This window comes from Mauremys mutica, chromosome 8, assembly GCF_020497125.1.
Source record: "Mauremys mutica isolate MM-2020 ecotype Southern chromosome 8, ASM2049712v1, whole genome shotgun sequence".
In the NCBI taxonomy this organism is placed as follows: Eukaryota; Metazoa; Chordata; order Testudines; family Geoemydidae; genus Mauremys; species Mauremys mutica.
In genome coordinates this window covers 43,579,426-43,591,955 of record NC_059079.1, presented here as the reverse complement: position 1 = coordinate 43,591,955, position 12,530 = coordinate 43,579,426, and the positions used below count along the sequence as shown (strand labels likewise).

The 12,530-nt window shown below is 45.5% G+C and overlaps 1 protein-coding gene across 4 annotated transcripts in view; it reads left to right on the top strand.

Moving 5' to 3' along the window:
• Positions 1-12,530, top strand: part of NR5A2 (nuclear receptor subfamily 5 group A member 2) — a 122,097-nt gene that overhangs the window by 21,908 nt on the left and 87,659 nt on the right. The window lies entirely within an intron of this gene.

Here is a 12,530-nt window from a genome sequence, read left to right as displayed (position 1 = left end):
CTTATTTTATTTCAGCTTCATGTAGGTTTACTATTATGAGAATAAACTTTCAATTGATTTTGCTATTTTATCCTGTTATGTGGGATATCAGAAAGACTAGGCGCTATTCAGACTTTTTGATATTTAATGCATCTCTCTCTCTCTCCCTCTGATCACAAATCATTTACTCTTCTGAATATATCCATTGAGTATATTGTATGCAAGTTACACCACTATAGGTAGCATTTACCTAATTGGTCCTGTTACTGTGGTTACATATGGGGAAAAAACACTTTATACACTTATATATATACAGCCCCAAAATTACTGTGTACTACTGGATCATAGGACCTGATGAAGAGCAAGCAAAGGTGGCTTAAGTTCTCCTTTGCACGCCCCTGATCCTAGAGGTACCAATGGACTGCTTTAACCCATGCTGGCTGCAACAGCCCCTTAGAGAAGCTGTTCCTCAGGCCAAAGTTTGCTGGAGCACTAAACAACTGGAACCCCTAACACACCCTCAGACATGAATGACAGCTCTATGATAGCCAGGAATTCCCTCACACCCAGGAATTCCCCAGTTGATTTGTTAGGGCAGCTTTATGGCCCTGTTGTGCAATTGGTCTGGCATAGAAGGACTGGGGATTTGGGGTGGGAGGGGGGAAACATCAGGCCCAGAATGTTAGGGGGGTAAACAAGAGCATTCTATAACCACTAGCTTAATAGGGGGATAGTTTTGGAATGAACAAATGGTCTCTTTCTGTCCCCAAATGAGAAGACGCATTGAAATCCACCTCTGAAACTTCCTGCTCTAGTGCCTGTTTCTGCATTTCCTTCTGCTACTCAGGGAGATGCTGTTCCTTCAACATCATTTGTTGTCCAGCCTTGTGACAGTCATTGGTTCCTCGCAGGCTTACTCTGTAGCCAAGGGAAGGTAATCCAATATGCTAATAGAACTGCTGCTGCGGAGTTTCACTGAGCACTGAAACCTCCCTTGTGAATCAGGAGCACTGAAAGGGGACCCTGTTAAAAAAGGCACAGGTACAGAATAGGATGCTCGCTGCATCAGAGTTGTTGGCTGTTAGAAGCATGATGATGCTAAGACACATTTGGAGTGATTTCTGAAGGCCAGTTCAAAGGAAGCTAAGGGAACGTCATTGTACTACCCAGGCAACTGGAGTATGGGTGGCTCTGACCTCAGACGTCTGTTCCCACTCCATTCATGAGGTTGGCTGCAGGAGTCTTGCATACTCAGACTGAATGATAAGGAAGATCATTTAGAGGGAAGATGATTTAAAAAGGGAAAATAAAATGTCTAATTTCATCTGATTTATTTGCAAATATAAATTATTTAAGATTTTATAATAAGCCTTATGCTCTGTTTTAAACATTTTGAAGTTTCTATAAAATGCAGAAACAATAAACTTTTAGCAAACCATTTCCTAAAAGTCAAGTTTATTTATAAAAGGACCAGACCCTGCTGCTCTTACATTGAGGAATACCCAATGAAATCACTGAGACTATTCACAGAGTAAGATACTACTCAATGTGAGTAAAAATGGCAGGACCTGGCCTAAAATTATTATGGAGTTATGTGATAAAATGATAATCTGAAAACATCTTTAACAGATGTTCCTTAAACATTCATCTTTTGTTGTCCCAAAACCCAGTGTGTATGAAGACTAACCACTCAGATGGCTGTAGTGAGGACAGTTATAGGAGACAGCCATTACCTCCAGCATCAGCCTTGTAGAGTCTCTTTATCCCTTCCATCCACTATAGTAACCACACAAGATGCAGAAACTTGTTCCATACAAGAGAGAACCAACTTTTCCAGGCTATAGAAGTATGGGGACTACGTACATTCTGTATCCAGCAAGCAGATTTTTTAAAATAGGCTTTTTAAAGGCACTTTTTTCATCTTAATATTTGTACCTTTTACATCATAGGACCTTATACTTCAGACAGTTTAATATCTGCTGACAGAGATCTTCCTCTTGGACAATGAGCTACTAAACCACAGAGCATCCCTGGAAAAATCACAAGATAATGAAGCACACCAGCACATATAGGAAATCACTCCACACTTGATGGATTTTATGGCCCAAGTCCCGCAAAATGTTGAGCATGTTCAACTCCCAGTGACTTCAGTGGGAGTTGTAGGTGCTCAGCACTTCACTGGATCAGGTCCTAGAGTGAAAGACAACAGCATATCCCTTTGCTGCTAGAAGATGAGAGAAACAACACTAAAGCAGGACTTATATCCCTATCTGAGTGTGGTTCCTTCCCAGGCCCCCCCTCCCTATCACCTCTTGCATCAGTTTCAGGTGTCCACTCCTGGTCAGTGCAAGAGGAGCAGACATCTCAGAATGCTCCACAGAGCATGAATACAGAAGGAAGCATATTTGGCCTGTGGATATGATTTGAAGAACTCAAGTGCAGTATGGCAGTGGAAGGCACTTGTGGGGAAAGAGGGACTAAATCGCCAAATGAACTAGCCCTAGTCTTGCCATTCTCAACTGATTCAGACCAATACTCACAGCTGAGAAGCATGAGATGTATAAGAATAAGAAAATGTATCTCTTATTATTCCTACTTCTCCAAGTTTAAAGTATGAATCTTGAAGATCCATCCATTGCAGGTTAGACAGGTGCATAAAAAGAGGTCTGGGAATAAGAGTTTCCCTTGGATGAGTGAATCACAAATGATGAAACAAAAAAATCTGCATAAATAGTGGCTAGTAAATTCATAATGATCCGATGCATATAGATCACATCTTACACAAATGGGTGAAAATTACTAAACAGGTTGTTAGCAAGCCATTCAGTTCCTTCCAAACCCATTGTTACATGCTCATCTCTTCAATGCACGAGAAAGAAGGAACCTTTTCTTTTGTCCCAACCCTACCGATTTGGAGCCAGAAAGCTTAAATATCCTTTAACTCAGGGGACTGAAAAGGAGACATGATGACAAATTGCTGTCTTAGCTCATCCTTTGGGAAATGGCACTGAAGTTTGTTCATTATTTTAAGTTTTCCCTTTATGATTATTAGTTTAAAATAACCTCACATGATAATAAATGCATATTTACTTTTAAAATGCTTATGTCTTGAAATTTCCATTCAGTTTATTCATGATCATCTTCCTCTGAGCATATCTGTTCTATCAAAATGCAAACTTCTCTTTTGTGGTCCATGACATACATAAAACAGGAAACACCTACCACTAGAGTAGTAGACTTACACCAGGAAAAAAAAAATGAGAGAGACTTACCTTGTTGTGACAATACATAGATTAAACTCCTCATTTTGGACCCTGCTCCTCAAAGGTCAGTTAAATGATATATTGTAGCCAGGGGCGGCTCTAGGTATTTTGCTGCCCCAAGCACGGCAGGCAGGCTGCCTTCGGCGGCTTGCCTGCGGGAGGTTCCCGGTCCCGCAGATTCGGAGGCACGCCTGTGGGAAGTCTGCCGAAGCCACGGGACCAGCGGACCCTCCACAGGCATGCCGCTGAAGGCAACCTGCCTGCCACCCTCGCGGTGACCGGCAGAGCACCCCCCATGGCTTGCCGCCCCAGGCACGCGCTTGGCGTGCTGGTGCCTGGAGCCACCCCTGATTGTAGCACCCTCTTTGCATTGTACTGGACTCTTCAGATCTTTGGAATGACGTTAAAGATCTTTTCAATCCATGTATGAGTTAAATTCTGGGGATCATCCTTTTCATGTTGGAGAAAGAGAGAAGGGAGTAATTAGAGTCTTCAAATGATGTTCATTATCATTTGCAGCAATAAGCTATAAAGTATGCATAACAAATACTTTTCAAGCTTGGTAGTGAAATGATATTAAGAAAATGTAATATTTTAAGACTGTTAACAGATTCTGCCAGTTTTACAATGAGTGGCACCTTATTCTGTAAGTTGCCCTATCTGAAATTAATGGAACCACTCGTGAAGTAAAGTACTATGCATCAGGGAATATGGATGTCAAAATCTAGCTCCAAATGACTAGCTGGAGTCTGGAAACTGATTTCAACATCTTGCTAATATCTCAAACATAAATATATCTTTTGTGTAGCCCTAGATGATGGCTGTGTAGCAGGCTGTGCTATCCAAGAGAAAGGTCTTTGCAAGGCTAAAAAGAAAACATTGCAAGAGTTTCTTTGGTCAAAAGACTGCATGGCCCCAAGTTCCAGTGGCCTCCATCTTCCCTGATCAAAATGTTAGTCAACCACAGAAGAATTCACCAACTGCTATCAAAGCTAACGTATTCTCTGCTCCATAATGGGGAACAGCCTCTGTTGCTGCATAACTCAGGAAGACAGTAACACTTCCATGAGCCAGTAGTCATCAAATTGCTTTCATCTTGATGCAGTCCTGATTATGCTGTGGCATAATATCCAGGAAAGTAGCAAGGGCCCTGGGCTCCGAAAATTAACTGAGGTTGGTAGTACCTAAAAGGCAAGGATGTAATGTTTATCTCAACTTCTTCCAATAATTTGGAGAGTGGATATTATAGGTCAAAATACTATATGGAGACAAAATCCCATTATCCAGCTATGCCAGAAGAACAGGAGGCACTGGATGTGGTTTAATAAGGCTGCAACTTTATTCCTAAATGTTAGGGAGTACACAGCACGTAAAAGCATACAGCGCAGGTAATCCCATAATCATTTACATATACTAAAGGTTAGGGGGTGATGTCAGTCCTCCCCTTTACTCAGTCTGGTCCCCAGACAACCTTCTGCTGGGCCCCCCACCCACCTCAAAAATAGTTAAAGGGGAGGCTATTAAGGAGGAGAAGTTGGCTGCCAGCTGTACCAGTCATAGGAGTCCCAAAACCCGTTTCCTCTCCTTTAAAGAATATCTCCTTTAAATTATTTACCAATCCATGTTATCTGAACACTGTATCCCTTCCCTATGGAGTACCTGCAGCGGATATCCACCTCACGTTTACATAATAAGTTGTGACATCATAGCCTAACCTCTGTTTCATGTCCACCCCAACTAAGCCCCCATCCTCCTGTAGGAAGAAGAAAACAACCCACCTTGCCTAAGCCAATCTGGCAGTGAGGGAAAAAGTCCTTCCCAGCCCTTTGAGAAAGGAGTAACTAGCATAATGACCACAGCAGATCATGACAAAACCTGGCATTTAACTACTTCCAGGAGGAGAGGGGTATGTGTGGGGTTGGTGCATCTCTGCCTGGTCCAGGTTAGACAGGACTTTTCCTGCACCAGGGTGGACCTAAGTAGTCCCCCAGCTCCACAAGTTGCACATTTTTCCTATAATCCAGACAACGGCTCCTACCATTTAATGTGTGGTGAGGTCATTTAGCAAATGGTTGCAAGTGTGGGCAGCTTCACTGACTTAGATGAAATTACACCAACTTACAGCAAGGAGGATTCTGGCATGTAAACCACACTTACACAAAGTATACAACGCCACATTTACATAAATCCCCTCTCCTTGTTCAGGACGCTTCTCTTTGTGACTTTAAGTAGTGCTCCATTTTCTCCTGTTTTACACTGCTTTTCCTTCATTAAACTGCTGGAAAGAAATTATATTCAGGGCCGCCCAGAGGGGGGGGCAAAGGGGGCAATTTGCCCCGGGCCCCGGGCTCTGCAGGGGCCCCCAAGAGAACAGCGGAGGCTCCCGCCTCCGCCCCTCTCCTGGAGCCTCAGCGCTTGATGTCTCCGGCGGAGCCCCTGAGCCCCGCCCCGCTCAGAGCCGCGTGGTGAGGGGGCGGGGCTGGGAGCTCCGCTCCCTCCGCTAGGCATGGAGCTTCCAGCCCCGCCCCCTCACCACGCGGCTCTGAGCGGGACGGAGCTCAGGCCCCGCTGGACACACTGCCGCTGTTCCGGCGAGGCGCTGAGACTCCGGGCGAGGAGGGAGCCGGGGGTAAGAGGCTGGGGCCGGGGCCGGGGGGAAGCGGGACCCACCGCCGAAGCGCAGCCCGGGGTCTTCAGCGGCGGGGGGCCCTTCCGTTCCGGGACCCGCCGCCGAAGTGCCCCGAAGACCTGCGGCGGGGACCGCCCCCGCCGCACTTCGGTGGCGGGTCCCGCTTCGGCGGTAATTCGCCGGCAGGGCCGGCTTTAGGAAGTGCGGGGCCCAATTCGAACATTTTCGGCGGGGCCCCGGCAGGGATGACTAAAAAAAAAAAAAACGTAAAAAAAAGCCTTTCATTTCTTAGCAACCGGTTCCCTGTAAAAAGTTCTGCTTTAAGGGATGTGCCACAGTATGTATTTTTTGTACCAATAGGGTTACCATACGTCCGTATTTTTAAAAATTCCTCCCGGATGGCGATTTAAGAAGCAAAAAGCTGGACATGTCCGGGAAAATACGGATGTACGTTAACCCTACCTAAAGTTCTTTTTTAAAAAGATGAGCCTGAACTAGAAATGAGCTCCGTTTCACATGTGTGGGTCCCCACCACTCCCTGGGGGTGTGCTAGGGTGACCAGATGTCCCGATTTTATAGGGACAGTCCCGATTTGGGGGTCTTTTTCTTATATAGGATCCTACTACCCCCCACCCCTGTTCCAATTTTTCACACTTGCTGTCTGGTCACCCTAGGGTGTGCACAGGTGTGGGTCCAAGCTGTTCCCTGACCCTCTCATTGAAGCAGGTGTGCAGGGTTACTGCCCTGGGAACTGCAGGGCACCAGTGGACATGGGGCTGGCTGGAGGCAGAGCAGGGGCTGACTGGAGGTAGGGTCTGGCTGCAAGCAGGGCAAGGGGTGTGGGGCTGGCTGGAGACAGGGGGATGTGGGGTGGGCTGGCTGGCTTCAGGCAGGGCCGCAGGGGGGTGCGGCAAGGCTTGGCAGGCCTGGAGACAGAGGAGTGCTGGACTGGCTGGCTTCAGGCAGGGGGGTGCAGCAGGGGTTGTCTGGAGACAGGGCAGGAAGTGCGGGGCTGGTGCGGGCAGGGGCGGGCTGCAGGCAGGGCAGGGAGTGCGGGGCTGGGTGCAGGCAGGGGGTGTGGGTACAGGGGGTACAGCCCACCCTGTACGGTAAGTGCCTCCTCCTCCTCCCTCCCCCACCTGGGTAGCAGCAGCAGCCCGGGGCTCGGGGGCTATTTAAAGGGCCCGTGGCTCCCCTGCTTCCACCGCCCCAGCCCTTTAAATAGCCATGGGAGCCCTGGGGAAGCGGCAGGGCTCCGGGGGCTATTTAAAGGACCGGGGCAGCAGAGGCAGCTGGAGCCCCCCGCTACCCCAGGACTCTGGGGGTTATTTAAAGGGCCTGGGGCTCCCCTGCTTCTACCACCCCGGCCCTTTAAATAGCCACAGGAGCCCTGGGGAAGCAGCGGGGTTCCAGGGGCTATTTAAAGGGCCAGGGCAGTAGAAGCAAGGGGAGCCCCAGACTTTTTAAATAGCCCCCAGGGCTCCAGCAGTGGGGCTCTGGTGGCAATTTAAAGGGCCTGAGACTCCAGTCCCTGCTGGGAGCCCCAGGCCCTTTAAATTGCCCCTGGGGAAGCTGGGCCACCCCGGGTACAGCGCACTGGCAGGGTTTGGGTGCGGGGGCCTCTTAGGCGCGGGGCCCGATTCGGGGGAATTGGTTGAATTGGCCTAAAGCCGGCCCTGTTCGCCGGTGGGGGGTCCCCGCCGCGGGTCTTCGGGGCACTTCGGCGGCGCGTCCCGGAACAGAAGGGCCCCCCGCCACCGAAGACCCCGGGCCCCCGGAATCCTCTGGGCGGCCCTGATTATATTAATATGTCACTTAATTGACCTTTGAGGAGTAGGGGCTGATATGAGAAGAGCTTCAACCACTGTCTCATTACACTCCTTGCCTCTTCTAGTCGTCAGAGTTTGGGATGCATAACTCCCTCCACAGCAAAATGAGACTGTAACCCTAATTAGCATATGTATGTTTGTTTGTTACTATTGTAAAATGCCTTTATCATTAGGGTGCAAGAAAAAATGTAGGACCAAGGGAGCTCAAATTAATCTTCTTAAAACTGTAACATTTAGGCAACTGGGCAGAAGTAGTGTTCTGTGACTTAGGAGCCACAGGTTTCAGGAAACTGGTTGCAAGTGCTATTGTTTTGCTATTGCTGTGTTCTTCCCGGTAAATTGGACAGAATGGATTTGAAGCACTGGAATATGTTACCTAGGGAGGTGGTGGAATCTCTGTCTTTAGAGGTTTTTAAGGTCAGGCTTGACAAAGTCCTGGCTGGGATGATTTAGTTGGGGATTGGTCCTGCTTTGAGCAGGGGGTTGTACTAGATGACCTCCTGAGGTCCCTTCCAACCCTGATATTCTATGATTCTATGTATTGTTGTCACAACGGGGTAAGTTGTCCCCCCCATACATCTTTGTCATTAAGATGATCATTTTAATTATGTTGATGACAGTTTGGTAATGTAGTCAAGACAGGATAATAGTGCGGAAGTAAGATCTTTACAAGGTGAGCATGCAATTTAAAGTTGGAATGGTAAACTGGAACATACCCAGTTTTAAAACATTGAGAGGACACATTTATTAGGGCAAAGTTCTTTTCTCCCTTCCTGGCTGGTATAGGAGAGACCCCCAAGAGGGCTGTCCAGAAGCTGCTTTCTTATTTAATTCCTCTAGCAATGTTTTTGGACTTCTTCAACTTTTGTGTGGCAACTCCATTGGAGTTAATGCTCACTTGGGGCTATAGGATTCTTTGTTTCTCCTGTGCAGGGGAAAAGGGAAAACCAGATTTATGGAGGGCCTCCCCGTAAGTGACTTTGCACTGTTGGACAAGGTGCCGGTCCATTTTCTAATATATTACTGTCTTCAGGCTTGGTCAGGGCAGCACAGAGCTGGGTTAAGGATACTGTGCCCTTTATTCCTGTACAACCATGGATCCAGAGTTTGTAGACTGAGTTGGACAATCCAGTGATTTCTGACCGTATCAGTTCAGAGCCAGAATCCTCCTTGCTGTAAGTGGGTCTAATTTCTTCTAAGTCAGTGAAGATGCCCACACTTGCACCACAACTGCATTTGGCCTTTGCCTTAAATTATATTTCTTCCAAGGTTTTAAATTCTCTAAGGCCTGGTCTACACTGGGTGGGGGAGGGAAATCGATCTAAGATACACAACTTCAGCTACGAGACTAGCGTAGCTGAAGTCAACGTATCTTAGACTGACTTACTTCGCATCCTTGCAGCACGGGATCAACAGCCACCGCTCCCCTGTCGACTCCGCTTCCGCCTCTTGCCCTGGTGGAGTTCCGGAGTCGATGGGGAGCGCATTTGTGGATCAATGTATCGCATCTAGATGAGACGTGATACTTCGATCCCCGATAGATCGATCACTACCCACCGATCCGGCTTGCAGTGTAGACATACCCTAAGAAACAATGGTTTGACAATTTATGTTCCATAGGACCCAGTCTACTCTGCTACTTCTGCTATATAAACACTTTGAAATTTGTTTACCCTGGTAGCAGAGACAGATGGCAATTGGGCAAAAGCCATTTAAATAAATTTAGATCCCATGCTCACCATCAGTTTCAATTAGCAGAAACTAAAATGGGTTCTAAGTGTGGTACAAAGTATAGTGTGGACAGAATCAACAAAATTACTGGGCTACATCTTCCATCGAAAATCATTACAGACAATACTTCATACATCACCTTTAATTCCAAATTTCTAATTCCAAACAAATAAATCAAACATCCCAAAACAGAGCCCATAAAAAAGAGGGAATTGAATTACAGAAGTTCAGGAAATATTAAGTTATCTCTTATAAGATAATTATAGAGTAGGAAATCTATGTTTGTGGAGAAAAATATTAGCAGTGGAACTCAAAAAGTTTTCCTTTGGGTGCTGGAAGACTGTTACATTATTCAGCCTAACTAATCAAATGCAACTGGGTAGCTTGAAGTGCTTTAGATTTTTTTTGTACTTACATTTATCAAAGCAGGAAATGTAACTAACAGAGCTGATGAAAGGAATCTTTTGCAGTGTTCTTTCAATCAGGGATCTTCCAGAGCAAATAAGGAGAGAACAGATCTGCTGTTTAAAACATTTAAGTTTAGGATTTCCCTTAGTATCTATGGTTATATTAGCTAGTTAACGTGCTGTCATGTATAGTCGTGGATTTCTGGTCAAGCTTAGGAAATGTATTCCATGATATGGAAATAGGAATTGCCGTCATTCTTAGTCTATTTCTCAAACTGTGTGGAAGAAATATTGGGTGAAAGTATTAATCTTGTACAACCAAAAGAATTACTCATTTAAAAAAAACTTTAAATTGACAAACGCTGAGTGTACTTTGATGAAAAACAATTGTTCATACTGACATTTTTATCTGAGAAGACTTGGAAGGCAGTGGTAAAATCAATATTACAAAAGGAAAAGCCTCGAGAGAGGACAAGGATTGATGGAGCATAGAGACTAAGCTACACACACCATCTACAGGTGAGCCGTCTCAGTCAGTGAGGTGTGTGTGGAAGTTTACTTTGCCACTGTCTTTGCTGTATCTGTTCTAAGGGTAAATACAGGATTTCAGTATCTAGGGCCATCATTCCGACATCCTTCTTGAACACTATATTCAGTCCTGATCCCAAGCCTTCTTGGGGTGATAAGAAAGCAGATCTTCCATGCCCAGTTACTGCCGGGCTTGTGCTGAGGCAGCCCACAAACATGCCACTTAAGGGGGTATGTTTGAGGTAGATGCTTTCCACTAGAGTAGACAGACTCACCAACCCACCTTAGTGATTAGCCAACAGGTGATAATGATGTTTAGTCATTTATGAACTGAGCAGGACTTGAACTACTGATGATGCCATGAGGCATCCAGTCCACCCTAGAACTGGAGTCTGATGTGATAAGCAAAGACACACAGTACAGCAATTAGCTGGAAATGTGACATGTAAAGGAATTTCAGAATTTCCATTTGTTTAACTTTCCCTTTCAAAACCGAGGTGCAAAATCAGAAGCTCAAGGCAACTATTTGCACTGAACTTTGAACTGTTACAGGGGAGACATTTACCCATCCAGATTAGAATGAAAAGATGCTGCTCTTTAGGGACCTCATTCTGTAGGCTTTGGTCAACCAAAAACAATATCAAAGTCAATCCAAGCTAGGATTGGGCCCTTGATCAGAAAGTGGGCTGCAATGAATATTGGGCCAGATTTTCAAAGGTATTTAGGTGCCTAAAGATGCAGATAGGCACCTAGTACAGTTGTCAATAACAGGTAGGCAGGTTAGGTGCCTAGTTTCCTTTGTTTTTATCGAGCCTGCTTAGGTGCTTCTGTAAAATCCCAGTAGCATCTCTCTTCATCTTTAGGCTCCCAAATACCTTTGAAAATCTGCTCCACTGAATAAAATTGAGGAGAGAATGGTACTCCCCTCAAGAGTACATTCTACTGCTTCTCCACCCAGATTTTCCCAGCTGGGGAATGTTCCTCCTCATGGAGGTGGAAAGCTGCATTAAGTTTGATGCTGACTAGATCAGCATCAAGTTATCTACTAAAGAACCATAGGGCGGGTAGGGAGACATAACTTCAGCACCCACCACCTGCCCCATTTCACACACAGATGTTGGGGTGTGCCACTGAGGCAGCACTCACCACCTCCATGGCCCTTGTACTGGGTGCTGCTAGAGAAGGATATGTTATGGTCCACAATCTTCCAGACTATTATTTGCTGTGCTGATGTAGGGTGCAATTTCATTCTCTGTTAAATGACACAACTTTTATAACCATGAAAAAAGGAAGAAATTCCAGTCCCGGAGAAAAATCACAGATTTGTCCAGTCACAGAGGAATGTTACAGTTTCATGGTGGGAGGTTTCTCCTTGTAAAAAATCCCTTTCATCTTTGCAAAGTTCTATGTGAGAACAAAATGCCCTGCTTTTTGCAAACAATGAAAATAATTTTTTTAGGGGGGGGGCTGTTTTCAGTTACATTGAAAGTTTTCTCATCCAGTTCTATCAAGGAAATGTAGATTTAAGGGCATCTTTAATTTAACCATTTGCAGCTAGAAACTGCTATACCTAAGGTAAAATCCTGGCCTCATAGATGCCAATGGCAAAACGCTTACTAAGTTCAAAGGAGTGGGGATTTCGCCTCTTTGGTACTAGCCAATGTGATTTTATGCTTTATATGTAGAGGTAACATGTTGTTACCAAGTAGGGAGATGATTATCTTTCTGTATATTAACATACAGTTTGGAGGCAACCCCTAGAATAATGCATTAAATTCATGGGGCAGAAAAACATTGACAAACTGGAGGGAACTAGGAGAAGAGTGGCAGTAGTAATTGAGATTGGAGAAACTGACTTTAAAGAACTGCATATGCAGAGTTTGGTCAAACAACCACCTCGGGAACCACATACGCACACAGAAGTGCTGTATCTGAATGAAGCAAACACCAAGGACAGTGAAGAACTGTGTTCTAACTGCAGTAGGAGTAATAGAGTGATTCTAAGAAATGGAAAATTTAGGTTGACTGTCAAGAAACGTTCCCTAATGACAAGAGCTATCAAACTGTGCAATAGTCTCTCAGGGGAAGCGGTTAAAGTCCCATTGCTTGAGTAATTTAAAACTGGTCTGCACAAAATATACAGCTGTATACTATAGAGAGCTGT